Source organism: Diabrotica undecimpunctata, chromosome 10, assembly GCF_040954645.1.
Source record: "Diabrotica undecimpunctata isolate CICGRU chromosome 10, icDiaUnde3, whole genome shotgun sequence".
Lineage (NCBI taxonomy): Eukaryota > Metazoa > Arthropoda > Insecta > Coleoptera > Chrysomelidae > Diabrotica > Diabrotica undecimpunctata.
The window spans coordinates 48,679,051-48,697,411 of NC_092812.1; the positions used below are offsets into that span (position 1 = coordinate 48,679,051).

Genomic DNA, 18,361 nt, shown 5'->3' on the forward strand with positions numbered 1-18,361 from the left:
ACTAAATATAGATGTTCAAAAGACCAAATATATGTGTTGCACTAGGTCAAGCAACCCGACACCTACACGAATAATAATTGATGACCTAGAGCTGGAAGGTGTTGACACCTTCATATACTTAGGTTCGCTGCTAACCAAAGATAACAACGTCAGTGAAGAAATCAAAACAAGAATAGTGCTCGCCAATAAGTGTTACTATGGCTTAAGAAGACAAATGGCCTTAAAAATGTCTAGAAAAATTAAACTGACTGTATACAAAACACTAATAAGACCAGTGCTAACATATGGTTCAGAAACTTGGACACTAATACAAAATGACTAAGAATTCTCAAACATTTTGAGCGAAAAATACTAAGACGAATATATGGAGGCATAAAAGAACAAGGTTTGTGGCGCAGGTGTTACAATTTTGAGTTGTATAGAAGATTTGGAGAACCTGACGTTGTAAAATTCATGAAAGTAGCACGCCTTAGATGGATAGGTCATGTAATCAGACGAGAGGACGATGACATAGTCAGAAAAGTTTTTGACCGAAGAGGGCCGATCGGACAACGAAGAAAAGGAAGACCGAGACTTAGGTACCAAGACAACCTAGAAAATGATTTGAAGTCTATCGGAATTAGAGCATGGAGAAGAGTTGCCAGAGACAGGGGCGAATGGAGGATTGTTCTGAAGAAGGCTTTGGCTCATAAAGAGCTGTAACGCCACTGATGATGATGTATGCTACGCTCTACAGCAGTAACAACTTCTTCTGCACGCACTATATGACGTGTCTGTGGATGCATATTATTATTAAAGTACACATAGTGCAAAAACGTTCCATGATTAATCGAGTTACCTACTCTGATGGACTATTATGTTGACCACAAAATGGACGTAGTGCGCGATACGTATTTGGAACAAAACCACAATTTTAAAAATAAATTTGTACAATTTAGAAGCATTGTTTAGTCGTCAAGTCTATTTATGCTAAAACGCCAAACCAAACTTAACATAAATCACTTGACAGCTGTCAAAATGGCAGGTAGTTAAAAAAGTGTTAGCAACTTTCATTTCTATACCTCTAAAAAAACACCCTTTGCATAGGATGTATTGCGTATAATGTATGCAAGTGATGCAACCAATTAGAGAGGGTGAAAGGCCAGAGTTCGACGCCTATAAATTAATCGGAACATATCGACTAATAGTTAAAATATTTTCACGGAAATAAGGTGTGTGGAGTGCTCAGAGATGACATCTCCTTTATTCGACTTACTTAGTTATAGATTGGTAGAGTCGTAGTAACATATATTGTAGAACGCCCTAAATGCGACACGTTTGATCTCTACTTATTTACAATAGACCGTTTGCCGTTTTAGTAGCGTAAGCGTTTTAGTTAAGAAGCAGTTCTTTAGTAGAGCATGATATACTTTTGTTTTGCATTTAGATTAGAACATTTTGTTGACTTAATGTTATAAAAATATCGAAATTTTATAAATACTACATGTTTACCACTATTACTTTGTGTTAAATTAATTATTTTTTCTCGTGAGGTGTCCGTGGGACAATGTGGTTAAAAATATTGCGTACGACAACAATACTGATGTTGTAGAAAGTATCAGTGCCAGTGCCGCGGCGGTGTGAATGTAATTCGTGAAAAAAAAAGTACCGGCAAAGAAGATTCAAATGCACTTAAATGCTGAAATACCGTAGAAAATTTATTTTCCTTGTGGATTTTAATTAACGTCAAGAAATTCGGCTTCGCTAAAAAACTGTTGGTACAAGCAACTAATTTAACAGAAATTTCATATTCAGAATACAACTATATAAAAAGTAGTTACCAATGAACCCTATGATCGTAAGAGGAGACGTGACTACACATTTTCAAGACCTATAGATGTTTCACTTATAAAACTATTAAAAACCACAATATAGGATTGCTATAAAAGCAATGGAAAGCAAAAAAATCGATTTACCAAGACTGTGTACACCGTAGAAAAAAATGTATCAAAAAAAAATGTAGCTGGGATAATTCTAAACAAAAATGTTAGTAAGCATTTTTTGTGTACAATGAACCGTTCTCTTAGAAACAACAGCTGGACGATAAAAATTATATATCTTTTAATTCAAGTTATCTATCGTATAATTTTTAGGGGTCACCTTTCTGACGACTGGACTATTAGTTAAATTCATAACTACAACTTAGCTTCAGCCCAAACAAAAGTAGTAGTATGATTAAATAGCTAGTTTTAATACCTTTCAAACGAAATATCGCTTGCCACAAGGTCCCATTTAAAATTTTCGATCACAGTGGCTCTGTAACCTTATCTCTGACTATTAGGTCATCTGTTGAGTATGTGACTAGTTAAGAAGAATACGTCAGTTTATTTTCCCCTCCAAATTTCGCTATTATAAGTATAACTGTTCAAAAGATACGAAGAGGGGAGAGTACTTTTGGCTAGCGCTGTATGTTAAAATAGGAAACAAGACTATTCCAGAAATATTACGAAGAAAAACAAAACAGCACTTTAATGATAATGGACTCTGCCGAGAACAAGTTTAAGAGACTTTTGACCAATAAATTGACTTTTAAAATATTCGTGATTTACGGTTTGAATGACTCAAACATCCCCTTAGTTATCAGATCTGGCTCCGTCTAGTTTGCAGAATAAGATATCTTTTTTAATGTATTACAGATTCGTAGCAACAAATGTATTTAATTAAAAGAAGAATATGTTAAGTATTAAAATAATTTAGAATTTTATATGCTTCTATAGTGTGCTAAAAAATTTTTAATGCCTCCTCGTATAAACTACTTTGAAGGTACTCCATTAGGGCCAAAAACATTGCAATTGGCTTTGCAGAGGTATAAAATAAAATTGAGAGTAATATCATACGGCGACCGCCAAACACACAATCATTATTATGTTCATACATAATCATGATCATATTTTACCCAAAGGGATCCCGATTGGCAATTTTGTTATTAAACCTGGATTAATTTTCTGTGTACGAACAGGAAGATAAACATAATGAGTAGTCAAGCGGTTCTAAAAATATTTCTCGCGTTCGCATGTTGCAATATTGTTTTCTAGACTCATTCACAAACAAACTGGTACGAAGCTAAAACTATGGTCAGCCAATTTTACGTTAAAACTCAAACAAATAAATAATCGAAGCAGATTCAAAAGTCATGCACGTTTTCATATCGATGTTGTTAATTTTTTCTTTTGCAAAAATTTATTGTCATCATATAACTATTTATTTGGGATTAAGCCTTAATTCATTGTAATAAAAATTACATTTTATAGTTAATACTATTCTGAAACTATTTTCTTGTGGCATCTTAATGCAATTTACTACTTTTGTTGGAAATAAGCCACAATTTAAGTTAACATAAGTTTATTTTTGACGTTTCGATTTCCACTTCGTAAATAATTCTCAAAATACAAAACATTAATAAATTAAACAAATGTTGTACCACAAATATTGTTTAGTTGCGTTCTTGCGACGACTTTATTGAAAGATAATTCATTTGATTACATGAAATCAACTTTAACTTAGGAATAACAGTCAGAAAAAATCATAGCAGGCGACTCGTCTTTAAAAGGACAACCACATGCAATTATTACAGTAAAATTCTCCCATTAGTGATCCTATAGCAAATTATGAGGAAAAAACCAAGAAAAAAACCTCATGATACTATCCCGACGTGATAAGTATTTGATCTTTCGTTTATTTTAATCTCACTATTAACACCAAACTTTGATTTTCAATGTATGTTATCTAGAAACATAATAATGTATCCTCGATATGTTATTGACTTACTAATATGGTATTTTCTTTTTATTGATTTCTTTTTTTAATAGTGGTAACCAGATCCTACTGCATTCTGCCGAAGAAGTTGAGACGCAATTGGTTTCATTTCAACATAACTAGAGGCGCTTCTTTGATTTATCTCGTTTTAGCATCTGTTTCTTTCAGAACTATACTTGAATCTTTCCATTGGTCCCCATTTTCCCAGGCGTGTTTACATATTTGAGATCTATGAATCTATCTATATCTCTATGTTTAATATGATATTAATGTTCACTTATTCTAACATGTAATGGTCTTGATGTTTACCTAAATAAAAATGTTCGCATTCACATTCTCAAGGTATTTTATAAATTCAATACTTTGTTTTTCTTGCTAATTATTAGGTTTGGTCTTAAGTAAAATAGATCTCAATGTATTTGTAATTTCAAATCTTGTCGAAATGTTGAATTCATTTGCTATAATTTAAATTTTTCCGATAATCCTTTTTATGTATAATATTGTTATTTTCCTTGTATTATTCCTTGTGCATGTTGTAGGATCCTGTTCTAAGTTGTTCTGTTCTATTTTGTCTATTCTTAAAAATTCCTTATTAATAAGCGACAAAGAATAATTACTTTTTAATAGAACAGGTGTTTTTCCTATAAGAACAAATTTTCGTTAGAACAAGTAATTTTGGCTCATATAAGGATTTAATAATTTCCTTCTTAATATTTATGTTGTGATTTGAATTGTAATTTAGATATCTGTTGGCGTGTTTGTTTTCTACACAAGTAGTGTATCCAGTATCCTGCTATACAATCAAAATATCGAGAAAAGGTAGTATGTTAGTATATTCCTTTAATATAGTAAAAGTTTTTGTCCCTTCTTTATCGTTTATGTCATTCAGGAATGTGTTTAACTCTGATCTATGAGCCCATATTGCGAATACATGTAGATTGTATATTCTTGTCTCTTCAGATATGTAAATGATTATAGATGTAATGATGTATTGCTTGTTGTGAACGTTGTTGTGATGTACTTATTTCCTATCCTTTTTAATTTTTCTGATAAGCTCTTTATATAACTGGTATTTTCGTCATCTTGAAATCCCTTCTTGTAAGCATTTCTGGATTGCTTATGGTGTTTTGTGGTTTTCTTTCTTCAATCTTGTAAAATTTCTTGTTGATAAATAATAAATGACAACGAACGAGGTATCACTTTTTATTAAAACATTTTATTTTTATTAGAGCAGCTGTTTTGGGCTCTATCATATAATGATTTAATAATTCTCTTTTTGATGTTAATGTTGTAGTTTTAGTGATAATGTAAAAATCTGTTGTGAGTTAGCTTGCTGTAAACTCTGGTTACATATCCTGTATCATCTTCTTGGATTAACAACTCCAGAAAAAGAAGTTAGTTTTTCTTTTATTTTTCCATGGCAAATTTGATTGATTATTCTTTAATGCTAATTACATCAAAAATTTCAAGGCTTCTGGTCTGTGAGGCCAAGTGCAGAACAAACATATCATCTACATATCTCGACCATACTGTGGCTTGTTGGTCATGTTTAAGCACAAAGTTTTCTTCAAATTCCTCTATAAAAATATCTGCTAATAATGAAGATGAAGATTAAATTATATTTGATATACAATGTGATTAAAATTAGAATTTTTTTTAAAGGATTACTGTATGTGTTATGACGTTATTATAAATATTTATACAGGGTGGTCGGACTAAAACGAATATTAATAGCGATACGAACGACGCAATATTGATAACCCAAGATGAAGATAGTCTACAAAGACTGGTCCACAGATTTACCATAAGAGCAAAAGAATTTAATATGACAATTTTATTTTAGAAAACTAAAACAATAGTAGTTAGCAAAGAACGAACTAGATATAAAATAGAAATTGATGGCATTAGTATTGAACAAGTAATGGAAAGAAAATAACTGGGAATTACACTGTCTAGCTATGGACACTGAGATGAATTGCAGAATTTATAAAGCCAGTGTAAGACCAATAATGACAAATGTAACGTACAGTGTATAAATAAATGGACACAAAATAGAAAAAAAGAATGGAATAACCACATAAGCAGAATGAAGAAGACCCGTGTCGTCAAAATAGCAAGAGATAAGTCACCAATCGGCAGAAAAAGTATCGGACGACCACGCAAAAATGGAGTGACAACCTTCCATAGAGAAGAAAAAGAAATTTGTTAAAACTTCGGTTATAACCATCGAATTAAAGTGTACCAAACGTGGATTTTGTATATTTTTTACAAGCAAAAATTTTGATTGTAGTAAAATTAAATATCCTTTTGAACATAAAAACTGTCAAGGTACCGAGAGTGAATATTCAACCCCCCCCCTTACTCCTAGACTATAATTTGTAGTCTTTGGAAATTTATTATCATGGTTTGTTGCATTCCGGAAATGGTCGATATCGCTGCATTGTGTTTTATGGTTTTATGAACAATAAGTGTGCCAATATGATAGCTCAGCAATTTAATAAACATCAAGATAAACACTATAATAGAAAGTATGCTTTGGAAAAAATAAAAAAAAAATCAGGAAGCTGGGAATGTAGGTAATAAAAAATAGGAACTAAAGAGCCTGCAGGTAATAAACCTAGTAAAGTTACAGTATTAGGATATGTTGACCTAGACTCCATTTAAAGTGCGAGGCAAGTATCACCTGTATCTGGAATCAACTGAACTAGCGTCCAAGCCATTATTAAGAGGAACACATTCCAACTTTATAAACTATATTTATTACAATAACCTAATGGGGATAATTATGGCCGCCGTTTACAGTTTTATAAAGTAAACTGTGAGCGATCAGTGACCGATCCACAGTTTCGCTTTTCAATTTTTTTTCAAATGAATGCATTATGTTTTTAATATATAAAACTACTGTATTTTCAACGAGGTGCATACACAGCAATCGCAAAAACTAAACTAGTATTTTTGGTGATTGGCTGGTGAGACCATTCGACGTGATTAATTCTGCCTTGACTAATATTATTACAAATTATCAATAATCATTTGATTTTTAAACCGAACGGTACTCCGTATTATGCTTTACTTGTTCGTTTATATTTAGACCAAAATTTTATACGGATTTTGATTAGGAGGAGAGGCAGACTCGAATGACCTCCTTGGTCACAAGATTTGTATCCGCTGAATTTTTTGTGATGACACTCAAAAAGTAAATCTATAGAATACCGTCTGTATCGTTAGAAGATTTAAGTCAACGAATGTCTGTGAATCACTTCGTAAATGCCTCGTAATGTGTAATAAAGCTTCAAACAAACCTTTATTATTGTATGGACGCCGGAGGTCATCAGTTTCTCCATATTTTCAACTAAAAAATAAGCCATCATCATCAACCAGTATGCGTCTACTGCTGGACATAGGTCTCCCTCAGCTCTTTCCATCTGCCTCTGTCTTATGCGGCTTGCATTCAGTTATTGCTAACACGCTTCACGTCGTCAGTACATCTAGCTGGTGGGCGTCCTCTACTCTGTATTGCTTCTTTTCTTGGTCTCCACTTGACAATACATTTTATCCATCGGTTGTCTAATAATTTGGCGACGTGTCCTGCCCAATTCCATTTTAACGACGCTATTTTTTCGACGACGTCTGTTGTTTTTGTTTTACGACGTATTTCTTCGTTTGGGATTCGGTCTCTCAGAGAGACACCCAACATCTGGTGCTCCATAGCCCTCTGAGTCACACAAATCTTATTCACAACCTTTTTTGTGAGAGTTAACTTTTGACGCTCCATAAATGAGTACAGGTAACACACATTGGTCAAAGATTTTCATTTTGAGGCATATGGGTAGATCCGATTTAAATACATAGTTTAATTTACCAAACGCTACCTAGGCTAATCCAGTGCTACGTGGGAGCTCATATGTCTGGTTACCCCTGCTTAACCGAATTTCATATACTAAGTACTTATACGCTGTAGTCTGCACAATATCCCATCCATTAAGAGCAATATTTAGATTTAGCACCAGATTAGTCATTATTTGCGTCTTATTCATATTAATCTTTTGTCCAACCCCCAAGGAATGGTGATATAATTTTTCAAGCAATATTATTGCATCATCCATACGATCGTCTATAAGGACCATGTCATTTGAAAATCTCAAATAACTGAGCTGGTCTCCATTTATGTTGATACCATGCTCGTTCAGATGTGCCTTCTTACAAATATGTTCTAAAAGCGTAGTGAACAGCTTTGGAGAGACAGTGTCTTCTTGCCGTACTCCTCGCTGTATACAGAATTTATTTGTTTCTTGTTCTTCAGATGGTCTTACGCTAGCTGTGATACTTATTTAGATATATTTAATTTGTTAGTGTAGAGATGATCTATTCGGCATTCTGTTAATGCTTTTAACATTTTCTGATGGCTTATGGTATCGAATGCTTTCTAGTAGTCGACAAATATCAGTGCCAATGGTTTGTTGTATTCTGTAGACTTCTTTATCAGATTCTTTATCACTAGTAAGTGGTCATTAGTGCTGTATCCCGATCTAAATCCAGCTTGTTCTCTAGGCCGATAGAAGTCTAATTTAGCGTCCAACCCTTTTTGATAATTTTTTTGAAAAATTTATATATGTGTAAAAGCAAACTGATGGGATGGTAGTTGTTTAGATGTGTTCTGTCTTCTTGCTTGTGTAATAAAAAAAATAAATATCCAGCTAAAAATATTAATTTACTTTTTTTGTAATAAATCAACTAAAGTAATAAACCAAATTAAAAAATTTAAAGACTAATGGATAGGGAATTGCAAGGTCTTTCAAACGATGTTTACTTGACCTTTATTCCCAATAAAAAACTGTTGAGAAAATTCTAAATCTGGCTCAGGAATGAAAATAAAATAACCCTCCTTTAATCAAAAATTGACCCGTCTATATTTTAAAAATATTTCGATGTTTTCGCTGGGATCAATCCCCGGCCTTCTATGTGAAAGTCAGACACTCTACCGCCTGAGCTATCCGGTCCTAAATATTTAAATTAATACGGTTATTATTAATGTACAAATTAATTGTTTGTAAATTTAATAATTAAGGATACTAATATGAAATAACAAAAACAATCACCGCAACAAAAGGCCTTAAACAGGGATATGGTCTCTCACCTACACTTTTTAACATATATATATATATATATATATATATATATATATATATATATATATATATATATATATATATATATATATATATATATATATATATATAGATCAGGCTTTGAAAAGATGGTATAGAAAATGCGGAACAATGGGCATACCAGTACAAGAGAATATATTACATTCACTACTTTTCGCAGATGATCAAGTCATTTTGCACAAGACAGGGAGGATATGGAATATATGACAAGGAAATTAAAGGAAGAATATGAACTTTGGGGACTCAAGATAAATATGTGCAAGACCGAATACTTATGTATTGGACCCGAGGTTGCAGATTTGAACTTAAGTTTAGAAGAAGAGACTATTAAGAGTTGTTAGGCTTTTAAGTATTTAGGGTCAATGATTAGCCGAGATGGTACTTGTATGAAAGATATAGAAATGAAAATAGCACGGGGAAAACAAGCCACAAGAGCACTTCATGGAGTGATATGGAACAACACTCTAACCAAAGAAAACAAAAAGAGGATCTTTCAAAGCATAGTGATGAATATTACCCTATATGGAGCGGAAGTATGGCCAATGACAACAACAATACGAAATAAAATAAGAACAGTTGAACTGGACTTTATGAGAAGATGTCTACACATCACAAGAGCGGATAGAATAAGAACGGAGGAAATATGAAACAGAATGGAAGTAAAATGCTCAATTACAAAAAAGTTGGAAAACAGAGCCCTGCAGTGGTACGGGCATGTACAAAGAATGCCAGAGCATAGGTGGCCGAAAAGAATATTTAACTGGGACCCGCAGGGAAGAAGACGGAGAGGAAGACCTGCTACAAGATAGAAAACATACGTCGGAAATGCTATGATAGATAGAGACCTCAGAGAAGGTGACTGGGAGAATAGAGTGCTGTGGAGGACGAAAACGGCGAACTCATAATAGAAAAAGCCAAAGAAGAAGAAGAAGGATACTAATAAATATCGTATTATTGTGTTATTTATCAGTGAAATATTCACAAAATCGCAGCCAGAACATGCTGGATTGCTGCAGAACGAAAACCTGGCTTAGCGCCTTCAACTCAGAATACCATTAATAACATTATAAAATGTGTAAATAACACACTGCCTTCCTTTTGTTTCCTTTTATCGAACGAAATATATACGTCACTATCCTTTGACAAGGATATTGCTACTTTTGTTTAACAATATATGTTTTGTTTTTTTTTTCGAATGAATTAGTTATTACTCAACATATCTTGCGTGGCGCCTATATTCATATTTCTAAAATCTACTAACAATAACTTATCTTAGGTCAGATTAGTTTGAGTCCTCATTATGAATTCTTACCTACCCAAAGAGAAGGCTCTATATAGTCCAATTTTGTTCAATTTTTTGATTTGTGTGATTATAGCCACAATATATATTATAAATCAAGGCTTTAGCATAAAGTTCGTCACATAACCGAGGGGCGTTTTTAGTTGGCTATCGATAGACATAAGACAATTAAAAAAAAAAGAAGTAAGACAAGAATCAGGAATTAGCTGGCTAAGAATACTTAGACCAGGCATATCTTAAATGGATTAATATTATTGTAACTAAAGATAGAAGAAAAATGTCATTTATGAAACCAAATCAGTTTAGGAATAATGGCAAAGAATTGTAAAGACTACAAGAACTGTAATATTTTGTTCCATTTAGTTCACTTTAGTGGATCCGTCATTTTGAAAAGTTATTGTTTATTATAAAAGCCAAAATTATGCAACTCGACGCTATGGGCTTTTTAAAAAACTGTAAAATAAAGCCCACCTGCTATCGACGAAGTGAAAAGTTTTTCGGCTAATTTACACGCAAAGTGAATGTTATACGAAGAAATATTTTAAGATAATTTATTTATATTTCAATTTGCAATTTTGTGGAAGATATCAGTATTTGTTTACGATATAATCGACAAGTTTGCCAAAAATTTAAACTCCTCTGACAGGATATAGATCATTTTTAATAAATGAAACCCAGCACCGTGCACGTTCCTAAAATAATTTCTCTACCTTTTTATACATATTGGGAACCTTCTGAATTATTAAGTGTAGGATCAGGTGTGTCTATCAAGTCATTATTTTTTATGGAAATTGTCTTGGAACAATTTATGCCAGACAAGAACGTAATAAGTATTAAGTTACCTTAAAAAAACGTCAATACACTAAACAATTTTCTTGCAGACACTTTAAATTACGTTACTATAGCATGGCTTTAACATTGAACACATCTATGCGGGTGACAACCACAGATAACAGTTCATTTACTAATAATATAAACTCCATGCATTTGCTGGTATCTAGAATTAGCAATTTACACTAAAATTAAGACAATAGTGCCAAATGAGGACAAATTACCAAATACTCAAAAATATTTGTTACATCAACAAAAATTTTACGTATCTTTCATTTTGTTTTAGAAATATTTAACCAATTCAATTGTTTTAAAGACGAAATCTAGATCTTCATTAGTTATTTTATATATTGTTTTCCTATATGTTAAAATTGTTATTTCTCATCCCAATTATATGTGAGATGGCTTATTTAGTTTTTTTGTTCTAGAAATATCTTAGACAACATATATGTTTACTTGGTATCACTTACTTTTAACACAAGATCTATAAATATCTTTTCTTTAAATATTAACTTTACTGTCTATATCGACACTTATTTAAACGGTAAACCAGAAATATTTAGATATCATTTACGGTTTATATTGTTTTAAAAATTGTCATTTCAAAATCTCAGCCTTTTTCATGCAGTTTTTTAATTCACTTTCTCATTGATTAGTACCAAAACATATTCTTTTTTTAAATCCTGTAGTTATATGTCCTTCTATGTTTGTGCGATAACTCACTCACATACTTGGGAAAGTTCTGGAGTTCTCGAGTGAAATTTGGGATCAAAATGTAGAAAATTTGCAAAACTCGAAATCAAATATCTTGCAGGATATACATTAGATAGTAAGGCTTTGATTATGTTCAAAAATTCTGTGGAATCCTCTTCGATCTCTAATCTGTAGGCCGTGAAAGATATAAAATACAGCGTTAATGTAGTAATATTGAAAGTATTTGTTTACAAATTTTAAAAATAAACCATTTTCTTTGTTATCTGAAGTTGCACCGTTTGACAACGACAACACAACTGAAATATAAACACTGAAAAATGTAACAATCATATACCAAGATGCAGAGGAAATCCGCCGATATATCATCTCTACTGTCATCAGTTTTATACAATAAAAGAGTATGAAATATTAAATATTTTGAGCAATTTTATGTTTATTATTTTTTTAGTAATTATTGTTGTACTGAGATAATTTATTAAAAAATCTTAAACTGCGGTCTACTAATAGCTCGATGGTAATACGTTAAGCATAATATAAAAAAAGGTTAAACAATAAAACATTTATAGAACAGATCTAATCTATTACAAAAAACATCAGTGCTTAGCATTTGCGGACGATTTGGTTATCTTGGCTAGAAGCAAAATAGAGCTGATGGAAAAAGTCACGAAACTCGAAGAGAGTGCACCAACCAACGGATTACATATAAATAAATCAAAAACGAAGTATATGAAATAAACAAATAAGTAATTCGTTTAAGAGCAGTATTTAAAAATGACAACAGCAAAGGGAATACAATATAAATTCGAGGAAGTTAAAAGATCTGAGTACTTACGAAATCTCTTCACACGAAAACCTAACTGTGAAGCAGAAATACAGAAAAAAATTATGTCAAGCAACAGCGCTATGTATGCTCTGAATGGGTTTTTAAGAAGTAAAAATATATCTAGAAGAGCAAAGCTAAGGATATAAAAAACAGTAATAAGGCCGATCGTGATGTATGCTTCTGAAACATGGGTCACAACAAAAAAACACCAAGAGTTATTATTAGTTTCGAAACGGAAAACTTGCACAAACTCTTTGATGGTAAAAAATTTAATAGATAATTAATAAGAACAACAAATAATGAGCTAAATTAGCTCTATCACAAACTGAAAATATTAGCGGTAATTAAGGCAAAAAAATTAGACGGCTGGGCTATTTCTAGAGAATGATTCCATGTAGAATTCCTAGAATGGCACTATACAGTGAATTGGCAGACAAAAGACGAAAAGGAAGACCGAGGTCAAGATAAAGCAACGAAGTTAAACAAGATATGAAAAGACTTAATGTAACGAACTGGTAAAAAAAGCAACTGACAAAAGGGACTGGAAAAGAATATTACATCAAGCCAAGGACATAATAGGCTCGTAATACTTACGCATTATTATTATTATTATTACTTATAGGAAATAGGATAACATCAAATGTAGACCAAATCAAAAAAATCAAGACACGTATTAAAATAGCACGTACATAATTGATTAAACATAAAATATTTCTATGTTGTCGGGAAATATGGTTAGAGCTGCCCCTAAAATTGCTTCGGTGTTACGTGTTCTCTACTCTTCTTTATGGCTTCGAAGTGTTATATTAAAACCAGTGCATATAAACAAGTTATTTGCCTTTGAAATTTGGTGTTACAAAAGAATGTTAGGAGTGGAAGTAGCTAAAAGGGTACTAAATGTATGGACTCTAATAATAATTACCCGAAGGCAAAAACATGAGTACTTGGGACATGACTTGTGATGAGACAAACAAAAATACTCGTTACAACTTATTATGCAAGACAAAATTAAATGAAAGCAAAATCTGGGGAAAATCTGAGGGAATGATCTGAATGGATTAGCGCAGAACTATTTAAAGCGTCTAACATTTTGATCGCATATGTTAACTCAACACAGAATACATATAAATAATCTCGCAATGTTCAATCCAGGTCATGACACGATCGTGGACCCATTCAACAACAGGGAAACAGAGAATTATTGACGTATAGGTAAAAATAAATCTCCGGGATCTAATGATATTAGCCAAATATGTCTTAAACAACTCTCAGAGTGTATCATACCACTTTTGATACAAATAATTAATGCGTATCTTAAAAATAGTCGTTTTCTTACTCCTTGGAAAAGGGCTAACACAATAGTGTTACCCAAATCGGGTAAAGCTCAATTTGTTGTAAAATTCCACAGAGCTGTTTGTCTAATCAATACGCTAGGAAAAATTATCGAGTATATTCTTAAGGAAACATTAAACGTTTTTCTCGAAGCTGAAAACATCATCCCCCAATTGTAATATGAATTTCAATTTAGAAAATCAGGCATTAGTAGACTTAACAACCAAAGTTATCCAAGTCTCTAACAACAATACCACAATACCATTGCCATAGTCATTTTTTTGACGCTAAAAAGGCCTTCGATCAAGTTTGGCATGACGGAGTTAATCGGAAGCTGATTGAAATCAGGCTGCCCTAACAATTTTGTAAAAATTGTCCAGTCGTATCTAAATAACCGTACTGTTAGAGTGAAAATATGCGGTCAACCCCCAACCCCCTTCACTCCACGAGCTTAAGTCCACCAAGGTTCAGTGCTAGCACCAATGGTGTACATCCTATATAACATTGAAATTTCTACGCAATACATCCCAAGTACAAAATTTTTTCTCTATGCAGACGATAAGGCCTTGCTCACAATAATATGATGGTACAATATTAAGGAAACCTCTATAAGAGCACAATATCTACTAAACGGTGTCGAAGAATGGTGTAATAAGTGGAAAGTCACATAAAAAAAAAACAAAAAATACAGATTGTTGTGTTTCGTAGCCCAAGATCATTAAGCATAGTTATTTAAAATAACGCTGACTGATTCTTTCTAGAATAAATGGGAGAAAGTTTCTCTATCAACCCGATAGGTAGTGTCCTATTTGGGGGTTCTGTTTACCAAGAATCTCTGCCGGGACGCTGATCTAAAAGTAACTTTAAATTAAGTAAGAAATAGAACACGACTTATCAATCCACTTGCAGGAAGAATTAGCAGACCAAACATAAAGAGTCTCATTCACACTTAAATAACCTATGTTAGAACAGGTATAGCGTAAAAATCAAACATGTACCTATTGTCTCTTTAATAGCTATCAAGTACTAAAACTGTCAAAAAGCGAACGTCGAATCTTGCGTAGAGCAAACTGCAAAACCTGGCAGTTTGCTCTACTCAAAACCTAACATTTTTATCATGTCTACAATAATCGAAAAATAAAGTCTATCCTTAGTAACTTTACCCAAAATGTCATAAACGAGTCTCAATACAATACTCAAGAGGCCTTAAAAAGTTCCTGTTAAGCTTACGACAATGTACGACTGTAATGCAAATACCTTCATCACCTAATCCGTTTTTTCTACCCTGAACAGGGCGAAATTGGTTTTTGCGGTTTCCCAATCTTATTGACCGAAAATATAATAACGGCTAAAGGAACAATACTAACTAAAAACACATTTGTTGTCATCGTCGAGTCAACTTACAAAACACAACATATTCTGGAAAGAATACTTAAAATCCAGCCCGCCTTTGATTCGACTACATCTCAATGGCCTTCACTTGTGCTTTACTTCCACACCCCGACTCGACCAGCTAAGTGGTACTTTTAGGCGTTAATTTTGTACGACAAACCAACAACTAACTCAAATCCTAAAGAGAATGCAGAATCCTAAACAGGGACACGACGACATGTGCTAATCATATTTAATAAAGTTACCTAACCCCTTTTCCTAATATAGAACATTGGCAACAAGGTCCGTATAGCCATGATGATTTCCAACCTTCGATAAAAGATGGAAATTGAAGAAGGCATAAACACTCTTTTTTTGCCTTTGGGAGCTGTGCCCATTAAGAAAGTAGCATTTCTTAAAATTAACGCCAAACTAAACCTACATAACACATAGTGGTAATTTCTACAAGGACTTAAAAAAGATAAAAATAATCTTCATTTATTTTAAAACCTCACTCACTCACTCATAGAATCACTCACAGGATCTTATAAAATATATAGGTACAAGCTGGATTTAGACTTGAATACTGTCGGAAACAAGATTCCAAGTTTTATCGCTAATAAAATAAGTAAAGAATAAAAACTAAAGAATGATAAGTAAATGATAAATCATAGAACAAACACAGTGAAACAAACTAACATTACGAAATGCAGTTATGTGGAGAGGAAGTATCGTTCAGCCTCTTAAAAGATGTTTGGAGAATGTGGATAACTTTGTTGGAAGAAAATTATCCGCACTGGTCAATATAGGTAAATATGGGCGAAAAAAGCTTACACGGGGAGAATCATAAAGTCATAAGAAATAATTTTATTTTAAACAGTTTTTTTAAACACATTTCTGTACTAATTTTTTTTGTGAAAATGTACATGCACTTCTAAATTTGCATGTACATAACCTCGATTTTGTTGAGCAGGGTATCTTGTATACATTATAATGAAGTTAATTAGTCTAATTTAACTAAACTTATTGTAAATTACTGTACTTATTTGGCCAAGTCGGATATTTAGAGTGCTAATATGAAGGTTACAGATAATAAATAATTAAAAAGTTAAAAAACAGGCCACGGAGGGATTCGAACCCTCGATCTCCTGTTTACTAGACAGGCACTTTAACCAACTAAGCCACGCGGCCGATACATACTGCACTTGCCACCTCAAATGGGACCGGTAAAGTTGCTATGCCAACGGCCATTAAAGCGGGACGAGGATAGCTGCTGCTTTCGGCTCTTGCAGCAGTAGCTGCAGCGCGGAACACGGTGTGTATGCTCTTTCGTATACTACAGTGGTCGTGGATTGTTGAGCGTAATAGCTGAGTTTATCTAATCAGGCTTTATTTTATGGTTTTTGTTAACACGATCCAGGTTATTATAATAAATGAACCATTATTTTATTTCATGCAGCAAAAATATGGAAAGAGTATGTAGTTTGCATATTGACAAAAAACGTGTATCGCACAGAAAAGAAAAATTAAGCGAACAGTCACAACAGAATATAAATAACAGTAGTAATAGTTACTTTATACAAAAAATATAATCTTTTAAAAAATGAATGTAATCAAAATTTATCTAAATTCAGTCAAAATTCACCCTACTGGGATTAGTAGATAAGTTAACGATAGTTTTACAGACACAAATATAGGCCTAACCTGCATCACCCTAAAAGATTTGGTGTCTTTTAGAGGTCAGTACTTAATTCAACAACATTAAAATCAGTCTCTATTTTTTGTCATCAATCATGTCAGCTACATACTCATGGAAGTGGACACATAAAAGAGTACGAAAATGACTTAATGGTTCAGTGAACTATACCGCTCGATCTAAACTCTTACTCTCATTGGCCAGTGACTTGAAATATCACTACCTTCTTTCACGGACCCAGAACCGAATATATAAATTTAGGTGGATTCCAAGTCAATGACAGTTCACATTTGGTGCTCATAAAGTTTTTAACTACTCTACAAATACGGTTAGTTCGAGTTATTTTTGACATCTAAGACTATGAAGCTACTTAAAACGTCTATGTATCCCAGACCAACAAGCTGCACTGAAGGCTCTTAAGTCTATGACTTAGAAATCAATAACAGCTTGGAACTGACAACTTTAGTCACATTGCTTTAAATGCCAGGGCATAGAGAAATTGTTAGTTATGAGATTGTTCATATATTTGCTAAAGAAGGAACAAATACTTCTTTTTTTATTAGTACAGAGCCTTTCTGGGATATATCAGAAACCCACATAAAGAATAATGTCAGAAAATGGGAAAAGAATCTAAGAGTATAGCATATTCAAAAATTATTTTAGTCCAAAGGCCATCAATAAGATTATGACAACCTTCTCCTCGATAGGCCAAATACATTTGAAGCTTTAGTAGACCGAATCACGGGTGTTCTCCACGAGTGTTAAAGTCGGTCCAGGTAAGAAATTACTCTCTTAAATAAATGAAAGGGTTTCTTAGAAGTGTAGATGTGTTGGAATTAATGTAGTTGTAGAGGAGTATAAAAAAAGATCTTACACGTCGCAGTGTGGAGAGGTCTGTGAGACCTAGAAGATCTACAATCTACAGCTTGGGTGTTTTTATTCTACCTTGAATATGTAAAATTATTACTCCACTTATTCACAGATAGTTCCTTCTTCTTACTTATTGGTGAATAAACCTACGTTAAAGTTGGTTACTAGTAGCTAATAATTTATGAAGATTACCAAGCACATTACCAGATCGTTCAGAAGAAGGCCAGGTTAAAAAAGCCGTTTTTTGCAAATGTTATCAACCAATTATTTAAACTTTCGTCCACCAATTATTTAAATATTCGTTCACCAATTATTTAAATATTCGTTCACCAATTATTTAAATATTCGTTCACCAATTATTTAAACTGTTCCTCCACCAATTATATAAATAAGTAGAAAGTTTTTTTCCTTTCTACTTTTAAATTTTATCTGTGTGTACTACGTCTGTATACGACTTTTTA

At 32.9% G+C, this 18,361-nt stretch overlaps 1 protein-coding gene and 1 non-coding gene across 2 annotated transcripts in view; both read right to left on the reverse strand.

The window, feature by feature from the left end:
* DIP-delta (Dpr-interacting protein delta) overlaps positions 1-18,361 on the reverse strand; it is a 687,368-nt gene that overhangs the window by 43,162 nt on the left and 625,845 nt on the right. The gene's annotated exons all lie outside the window — the stretch shown is intronic.
* On the reverse strand, positions 16,452-16,525 carry TRNAT-AGU (transfer RNA threonine (anticodon AGU)). Its single transcript has one exon. It is a non-coding gene; the product is annotated as a tRNA-Thr (tRNA).